At 36.6% G+C, this 10,259-nt stretch overlaps 2 protein-coding genes and 1 pseudogene across 9 annotated transcripts in view; 1 reads left to right on the plus strand and 2 right to left on the minus strand.

Moving 5' to 3' along the window:
* LOC138916605 (olfactory receptor 5W2-like) overlaps window positions 1-10,259 on the minus strand; it is a 184,394-nt gene that overhangs the window by 34,806 nt on the left and 139,329 nt on the right. The window lies entirely within an intron of this gene.
* The window catches only part of LOC111772060 (olfactory receptor 5W2-like), a 28,446-nt gene that overhangs the window by 5,474 nt on the left and 12,713 nt on the right, over window positions 1-10,259 (minus strand). The window lies entirely within an intron of this gene.
* Window positions 494-5,162, plus strand: LOC138916618 (olfactory receptor 5L1-like; annotated as a pseudogene).

The following is a 10,259-nucleotide window of genomic DNA, read 5'->3' on the forward strand; positions in this document are numbered from 1 at the left end:
ATTGGAACAAATTAACACTTGTGGGTTAACAATTTTAAATAAACATATTTCTCCTCATTTCAGTGGAAAACAGAAAAGGGTACTATGCATTATAAAAAATTATTTCTTGGGATCCCAGTATCTCCAGTATTGATTAAAGAGAAAAAGAGATTTGAACTTCGTAAAATAATATGGCTAATTAAAGAATATGTGCTGTCCTTCTAACGATTCACTTTCAAGCTCTAAATTGTATAGGACTACTTTAAGGAATCATATAAACTCTTATGGATGGGAATGCTTTTGTGTGATCTGTGAGTGTGAGCTCTATGCCTTTGTAGGCCACAATGTCTGGACTTTTCCTAAACTTCCCAAAAGCAATGTCCTATTTCTTTGCTGAAAAAAATTAACTATCCTACTTATTCTCATGTCTTTTTAGGAGATAGTCAGAACTGAATTTGGGATCATATAACGGAGGATAACTAATAGTTTTCTCCAATCCCAGTAAAGTGGGGACATGGGCAAGAAGAACGGCACCACTGCGCCAGAGTTCATTCTCCTTGGATTAGCAGATAACCCTGAATTGAGGGTCTTCCTCTTCCTACTGCTTCTTCTCATCTATGGAGTCATGGTTTTGAGTAACCTGGGCATGATTGCACTGAGTCAAGAAACTCTCAACTGAACTATTGCTTTACATTGTGGCCTCTTTCAATGAAATCATCGCCATCATGATCATCTTCACTTCCTACTTTTTATTCTCATCATCATCCTAAGGAAGTGCTCTGCAGAGGGAAGATGAAAAGCCTTTTCCATCTGTGTCTCCCATCTCACAGTCATCATTGTCTTCCATGGAACAATCCTTTTCCCTTTTTTCCAGCCCAGTTCTGGCAACAGCGTGGATACTGACAATGTGGCTGCAGTGTCTACACTGTAGTGATTCCCATGCTGAATCCTCTGATCTATAGCTTGAGAAACAAAGATATGAAAGAAGCTCTCAGAAAAGCAGTGGGCTCCAAAATATTTTCCTAGACAATATCTTCTTATCAGGACTCAGAGTCCCAAAGGGGAGGCTGGTGGAGGGGTAAATAAGTGGGCTTCAGTGTTCGAGTGGAGATAACAGTCAAGAGGTAGGTAGTTGTGAATGTCTTTTTCAATCACTTATCTTTGTGTCTCCTCCATTTACAAAGGTAGGATTGAGCATATTTCAAAGTTTGAAGCCTACTTCTTTGCCTTTATTTCATCTAAAATGACCTAAATTACTATGGTTAATGGACTGCTAAGACATACACATTTAGTTTGCTGTAAACGTTTATAAGCTTAATGAAGAACTCAGGAGAATCACATTTTATTTCAGTATCCATTATGGAAAATATGATTCAATTCAAAACTGACTTCCTGTTATTTTACAATGAACATAACGTTTGTCCATTTATGAGCAGAATTAGATTACTATATATGTATATATCCTGTTTGCTGTTTATTTCTTGTTTCCATCATTATTTTTTGTTGCTTTCATTGAAATGTCCAGTGTTTTTGGAACTCCAGATACTATCATATCTGAAAAATGGACTCAGTAATAATTATTTCACGGAAATCTTAGAAAAATTAAATTACATGTCATGTACTAAGAGCTTAGAATAATTCTCAGCATGTAATTAGTTCTCTGTTTCTCTGTGTCTGTCAGCATCTCTGCATCACTCTTTCTGTCTCTCTTGCGTAATATATTTTATTATAAGTAGCACATTTATACCTATTTGCAATCATTTAATAACCATTGTCTTTTAGTATTGAGAAACTGTTGGTGAAATTAGAACAATTTCCTCTGTAACAAACATTGATATGCATGAAATACAGAATAAACAAAATGATACTGTATGTGTCTCTCTCTCCTTCTCTTTCTACCATTTTCCACACTGATTTTTGTCAAGGAATATAGAATTTATGACTGTAGAGGAGCTCCCTAATTGTCACCCTAATTCTGAGAGTTGAATTAATACGCCTCTGAGCTGGTTATGGGGAATCAGGCCACGTGGACCATCTCTGCTCAGTAGAGGAGGTGAATTCTTTGGGATTTGTTTTGGGTTTACCATCAATTAGTTTCTTATTGTTAGCCCGGAATATTAAGAAGAAAATTTTCCAAGTTGACTTTTCTGTTTTAACTTTGAAGTAGGCAAATGACAAATAGCTCAGTTTTTTTATTTTTTTTTATTTTTGGGGGGGTAATGAAAAAACCATGACTTCAGGAAAGTGATGTTTCCACTTTAAAATTAGCTCAAGATGTGGAGATAATATCAGACTATGTTTTCAGTCCGAAATCTCTTCTCTCAGTTTCATCATACATGTGTATTTGAAGGCATGGGTATGAAGGAGGGAAGAGAATAAAATTCCTCAACTTCCGTTTGCTTTTTCTTTCTTTTTTTGTTAATGTAAGCCAGCTACTTGACTTTTCTTTTCTTTTTTTTTTTTAAAGATTGGCACGTGAGCTAAGAACTGTTGCCAATCTGTTTTTTTTTTTTTCCTTCTTCTTCTCCCCAAAGTCCCCAGTACATAGATGCATATTTTAGTTGTAGATCCTTCTGGTTGTGCTATGTGGGACAGCACCTCAACATGGCCTAATGAGTAGAGCTGGGCTGGCCCCTTTCCTTTTCTTTAGACAGACGTAAATGGTAGATTCCACCTAGGTGGAATGTACAGCATAACTACTTCCCCAACCAGCAATGTGAGAGAACTTGGGAAAGTTTTCACTTCCTTCCTTTTTAATGTGGATACAGGATTTATCTTTCTAGGATTGTAGCCAAATAAAAGTGATAATACATAATATATCCATCATATGTATTCATACCTCTCCATATGCATCTTCATTTACATCCACATGTATATACCAAGGGTACTATTCAATATCCTTTAAAAAAAATTAGCCATCTCAAATATGTAATTTCAGATAGCATAATAATTTGCTACTCTAGATATAATCCACTATGTTTTAAAAATTGCTCTAATTTAACAATTTTTCCCATTGTTAATATTACAAACAATGCTGAAATGTAGCTTTGGATACAGTTTTTCACAATTTTATCAATGTAATTAAATATTTATTGTAATCGCTTACCAAGAAGAAAATCTCAGGGCCAGCCCCATGGCACAGTGTTTAAGCTCACTCACTCCATTTCAGTGGCCCAGGGTTTCACTGATTCTGATGCTGGGTATGGATGTGGCACAGCTCATCAAGCCATGCTGATGTGGCGTCCCACAGAGCACAACCCGAGCGACTTACAACTAGAATATACAACTATGTGCTGAGGGGCTGTGGGGAGAAGAAGAAGGAGGAGGAGGAGGAGGAGGAGAAGAAGAAGAAAGAGAAGAAGAAGAAGAGGAGGAAGAAGGGGGGGAGAAAAGAGATATTGGCAACAGATGTTACCTCAGGTGCCAATCTTTAAAAAAATAAAAAATAATAAAAAAAACTTAAACTTAAATTCTGATTTAAAAAAAAGAAGAAAACCTCTCATAAAAAATATCATATAGCTTTTACTGTCGTCAGGGTTAAGATTTTGGACATACGTTGCCTAATGGCTTTCCAGAAAAGTGTATACAACAGTTACATCTTTCTGAGTCATTATTGACATAGATTATTATCATTATAATTAACTACATTACTTTGATAATTTGATAAGTAAAAATGATGATGGCTTTTAGAATATATTTTAATTCTCTATTTTTCATTCTGCATAATTCTAGAGTTAAAGAATCATTGTGAGCCACTAAGCTCAAAAAAATTGGTCTCAGTCCCTGCATGGAAATTGTACAGGACCTCCTCACCCCCTGCAAAATTTATGCTACTGATAAACTAATCTAAAAAGATAGTGTACACTATACAGGATCACAATAGCTGTCACCCTACATGGACAGAAATTGCTACATTTTTCAAAGAACAGTAGTTTATCTCCATGAGGCTGTAAAATCATTGAACCTGTTTCAGATTCCAACAAAACACCTAATTTAATTCATCAACCCAATTTATCATAGCAGATAACAGTTGGGAATCATATAGGTTTCTGCTGATACTTAAATTTATTTTGATCAGTGAGATCCACTGAGACATTGAAAATTTTGAATTATTTGACAACTGTATCTTAAATCACTGTCAATGTTATATTTTTCCAAAGTTAATATAAATGTGTTGTTTTCTCTCTTGTTCTCTTTTTAGAAGAAACGCAAAACATCGTTTGGTTTCCCATCCTGACATATGGTGGAAATGAGGGAGGGGAACGGTACCACTGTGACAGAGTTCATTCTTCCTGGAGTATCACATGACCCTGAGCTGAGAGTCTTTCTCTCCCTCTGTTCCTTCTCCTATATGGAGTCACAGTTTGGGCCAACCTGGGCGTGATTGCACTGAATCAGGTCAGCTCTGGACTTCACACTTACATGTACTTTTTTCTCACCCACTTGTCCTTTGTGGATTTTTGCAATTCCGTGATCATCGTGCCAAAGATGCTGTCCAATATCTTAAACAAGGAAAAATCAGTTTCCTTCCTGGGATGCATGATGCAATTCTATTTGCTTTGCATGTGTGCAGTCACTGAGGTCTTCCTGCTGACTGTGATGGCTTGTGACTGCTTTTTGCCCATCTGTAGTTCACTGCTGTACATGCTCTCCATGTCCCAGAAATTTTGTATGGTCCTGGTCTCTAGCTTCTACATCTGTGGAACTGTGTGTTCTTTGGTTTACTTGTGTTTAGCTCTGGAAATCCCATCCTGTAGGTCAAATGTAGTCACCACTTCTTTTGTGATTTACCCCCTCTCTTACTCTTGCTTGCTATGTCATGTCCATTATTAATTGGGGCCACTTTCAGTGAAATTGTCACCATCGTGATCATCCTCACTTCCTACTGGTTTATTCTCATCGCCATCCTGAGTATTCGCTCTGCAGAGGGAAGCTGCGAAGCCTTTTCTACCTGTGCCTCCCACCACACAGTGATTGCTGTCTTGCAGGGAATCATACTTTTCACTTATTGCAGGCCCAGTTTTTCCAACAGTGTGGATACTGGCAAAGCAGCCATGGTGTTTTACACTGCAGTGATTCCCAGGCTGAATCCCTTGATCTATGGCCTGAAAGACAAGGATGTGAAAGAAGCTTTCAAGAAAGTGTTGGGATCCAAACTGCCTTTTGAAAAGCTATTCTCTTAGCTAGACTCAGGGTTTCATTAGAGATCTTTAGTGAGGGGCTTGTTTTGGGTGGCTGTGAATGAAAAGTAAAATAAGGAAGTATTATTTGAGCTAAAGGACAACGCATGCTTTTTTTGTTTTCCAGTTGCCTATCTTATTTAGACAAATCTTATCCCTTTTATTGGAGAGTTCAAGTGCATCTGCTACCTTTGCTGCTCTTCTCCAATCTTTAATTGCCTTGAATGGGTTTTTAGAGTGATATTGTTAGACTCAATTTCCTGGTCTGAGATAACATCAATAGATTTCTAACAAAGTGCACATAAAAATATATGTCTTCTCATCATCCTTAAAGTGTGCAACCATTCTTATTAAATTGACTTCATTTTTTTATGTGGTATGAGCATACTTTTCTCTCATATTCTGTTTTTTTCATGAAAATTTGAACTAAATTTCCTATTTGCATTTCTGAGTATTGTTTTTTAGTTTTTTTGTTATTCTCTTTCTTATTAATTTTTTGATTGCAAGGTAATAATTTTAGGACTTTTAAAATCTTCTCTTCCACAAAATAGTGATAATAATACTCTACTTTTCTAACATTTTCATGAACATTAAATACTGTATCTTAAGTTCTTTGCACTACATATGGTATATTATAACTGATCAATAAGTTACCTGCTGTTGTTGCTATTGTTTTTACTTTTACCTCTTGTTTTCTATTTTGCCTTGTCTTGGTTAAATAAGCGGATCGTATATTTGATGCTGTGCCTTTTTAAGCTTTTGTGCTCTTGTTAACATTTTTTTCCTCTGCCTGGTATTATTCTAAGCATTCACTATATTTTCTAAATCTATTGTATTCTAAATCTATTATAAATTAGATTCCCATAGCTTCTGAAAAATAATTAGTACACATCCTGTGGCTTAAAACAATAGACCTTTATTCTCTTACAATTCTGGAGATCAGAAATTTGAAATCCACATAACTGGGCCAAATTCAAGGTGTCAGCAGGACCATACTCCCTCAAGAGGTTGTAGGGGACAATCTTTTCCTTATCTCTTCCAGCTTCTGGTGGCTGCAGGTATTCCTTGTCTTGTGGTTATATCACTTCTGTCTTCAAGGCTAGCATCTTCAAACCTCTCTCCTCTCCATCTTTTCTACATTTTCGCGTGTGTGTGTGTGTTTAAAATAATCTTCTCTCTCTTATAAGGACACTTAATGTGACATTTAGAGTACACCTTGATCATCCAGGATAATCTGCTCATCTGAAAATCATTAGCCTACTCACAACTTCAAGCGATACTTTTCCAAATAAGATGACATTTATAGGTTCCATGGATTAGAGCCTGATACACATAAGGTCCATTTTCAAGCATAACACACCCATCTTTTAAAAGCCAAATCATAATTTAGCTTTCCCATCTTTTTACAATGTTGACACTTCATTTTTTTCTTGCTTTCTTAAGATTTAATTTCATATTTGTTATTTTCTATTTTTTTGTTTAAAGATTTTATTTTTATTTTTTCTCCCCAAAGCCCCCAGTACATAGTTGTATATTCTTAGTTGCGGGTCCTTCCAGTTGTGACATGTGGGACGCCACCTCAGCATGGCTCTATGAACAGTGCCATGTTCGTGCCCAGGATTTGAACCGATGAAACACTGGGCCACCTGCAGCGGAGCGCACAAACTTTACTGCTCGGCCACGGGGCTGGCCCCTATTTTCTATATTTTTGCTGGATTCACTAATGCAACTTAGGTCCTTGTTGCTTTAATGAAGTAGGAAGAACTCTGGACTCGAGATTACACACCTCACCCCAGGTTCATATCCAGATGAGTTATTTTGAGGAAGACACAAACTTGCTTAATCTCAAGTTTCTGAAATATAAACTGGGGATAAGCTGCTAGCCTTAGAGAGTTATCATTGGACTTAAACATAATGACAAAACTTCAAGGACCAGTCCCATAAAAAGTACCATTATTAATGTTTTTTAAAAAGGAATCTTTGAGGGTAAGGATAATTGGGAAATATTCCAGTATCCCTTGGTGAAGACAGCTACTCATTATTTCTTTAAATAGATAAATAAGCAATGACTAAATGAATGGAATTATATTGTGCTTATGATGAAACTATGGCTCTATATTGGTTTTCCAATGTTTAAGTGGGGTGAGATTTACCATACCACCCATGATACTTTGTATTTTAGGGTGAAGTTAAGAGAAACGTCTTTCACCTTTGGTCCTTCAACTAGAACAGGATTTATCAACCTTAGCACTGTGGACATTTTGAGCCAGACAATTTAGTGCTGTGGATGTCTTTCCTGTGTACTATAGGATGTTTAGTAGCATTCCTGACCTTTACCCATTAGATATCAGGACCACCCCTCCCCACATTTGTGAGAAGCAAAAACGTCTCCAGACACTGTCAAAACTCTTATAGAAAGCAAACTCACCTGAGTGTGGAGTCACTGGACTAGAAAGCATCAATATACTGGAGCTCTAGTCTCCTCAGAGGAGCCTTCAGTATTAAATTTTCCTATGTTTAAGAAGCATTTTCAGCTATCCAGGTGCTCACATTTTAATGAGTTATCAGTTTGATCTCTCTCTAGAATCTACAATGTCCCTTTCAGAGACCTTGGATCTGAGGGCTTCAGCGACGCAAAATTCCCCCCACTTTAGCATGGATAACTAGGAGTACCCATGTCCTGCTGAGAGATAGACACACTCTTCATATCTAAAGACTGATTGTTTTGTTTTATTAGCACAAAGGGTGGATGCTTTCCATTCAGCTTCACAAAAAACTTGACATAGCAGATCTGTCTTTCCCTCCAAATGTCACTTCATAGGTAACACCTCTAGTTGTCTGGGAGGAATCAAGGTGCACTGGGTGCTCCTCAAAACATGTCTGAAATCAGCCACATAAAGGTTTCTTTGTGTTTCTTTAAGTGGTTTTGTTTTACGCATATAATCTGGTCACTCCCTTACTTTTAAAATATAGGGGTTGATATGTTTATCTCATTCTCTTACTATTAGCATCTCAATTTTCGGGTGAGGACCGTGCCTTTCCTATGCTTGATGGGTCTCTTTCTTTGCACTTAATGGGATTTGGGGAAGTGTTCATGGCCAGTCATCAAAAGACCCACTGATTGGTTTCTGGGTGGACAGTAGTGAGCTAGTGACTTAACTAGGGGATTTTGCTGGAATTATTGGAAAAGGAGTTTCTTTCTGCAGAGATTTATCCTATGGACAGATGGAATCTCAAAACTCCTCATATCTCTCTTTGCCAAGATAAATATATGTAAATATAAACACACACTCATATATATACATAACTGGAAATGCATATTTTTGTATAATATGTTTATATTTCCAGTATTACCTTTCTTCATTAGTCAACACATTCTCTATAAATCTCATTTCTGAGTCTCCAATCATACCAGGGACTTTCCAGTCTCCATGTAATTGCTTATTTTTTTTCCTGTACCATCTTTCATTTACTGTTCTATACTTGATAAAATTCCTAATGTCGAGTTCAACTTATCTTCCTTTTCTCTGTTTTGTACTTAGAACACTGCCTAGCACAACATATTTACAGAGTAAATGCCTTTAGTGAATGAAGATTCTCTGATCCATTTATGAACAGAATTCCATTTGAACATAAATGCACACATAACACATACCAGAGTCATTAACTTCACTCATAATTGGTTTTCCATTTACATGTTGACTTTCAAGATCTTCTAATTCTCAATACCTAGATAAATACATTTTTTCTTCTTTCCAGTTTATTCCACCATTCTATCTCATAGAATATCCTGATAGTTTGATAAATTGCTTTGAGTTGGTTAAATCTAACTAGATAGCAAATATCATAATCCAATTTTATATACAATAATCTAGTATGTTGAAAGCCCAAACGTATTTTTCTTTGAGACATCCTGAGGAGGTAGAAAAACACATTATGTCATTTCATTTTTCGTTTAACTAACTCCTCAGTAGAACTGTTTAATTGCTCACATACATTTTCCCCCTGGGATTTGGATGTTAGTGTGTGTGTTCCTGGGATCTGATGTGAGGTTGGAGAGCTAATCTCAAAAGACTCAAAGCAAAATATAAAAGATCTGGCATTATTCTAAGGAATGACGGCCTTTCTAAGGGAGGCACAAATTTATTCTATGAACACAAAAGGGCTGCCCAAATGGATTATAGAAAAGGTAGCAATGGGTCAATTTTTTAATCTTTAACTGTCAGAATAGATTTTTCCAGTGAACAATGAACTGATGCTGAGAACAGTGTAGTAAGAAGGTGAATGAAAGAAAGTGATCTGGTAAGTGTTCTTAACATAATCCTAGTATATTAGAGCTGGATAGGATTTTAAGTGTTCATCGTCTTATAGTCAATTATTTTACACATAAGAAACTGATGTTTTGAGTATAAACATGCCTAGAATGACACTTTTTGTCCTCAAGGTATTTTCAACAAAAACAAGAGCAACAAGATGGGCCTGGGCCCATGGCACAGTGGTTAAGTGCGCATGTTTCACTTTGGCAGCCCAGGGTTAGCCAGTTCGGATCCCGGGTGCGGACATGGCACCGCTTGGCAAGCCATGCTGTTGTAGGCATCCCACATATAAACTAGAGGAAGATGGGCATGAATGTTAGCTCAGGGCCAGTCTTCCTCAGCAAAAAGAGGAGGATTGGCAGCAGATTTTAGCTGAGGGCTAATCTTCCTCAAAAAAAAAAAACAAAAACAAGAGCAACAACAACAAAAAAGCACATTTAACACATGATCTTCTTAAGACAATCCTCAGTATTATTGGATTCTGATTTGGAATCTAAACGCAAACACAATTCTCATTATCTACTATTTCTTTTTAAAAGTTGGGTAGGTTTAAATATAAATTAAAGCTGACCCAATTTGTATATCATAATATTTATTTTATCTTATGGTAACGCATTGGAGTGAACAGTTATCAACACAAATAGAAAGACTAGGGTGCGACTAGGGGGTTGGCTTTAAAGGAATAGAAAACAAGTTTCAAAAGCAGTGACTAGGGCTCAATATAGAGAACTTACTGCAGGAATATGCTAATTTTCTGAACTCTTTCAGAAATTTTCATTCTCAC

This window comes from Equus caballus, chromosome 12 (assembly GCF_041296265.1).
Source record: "Equus caballus isolate H_3958 breed thoroughbred chromosome 12, TB-T2T, whole genome shotgun sequence".
NCBI classification, from domain to species: Eukaryota; Metazoa; Chordata; class Mammalia; order Perissodactyla; family Equidae; genus Equus; species Equus caballus.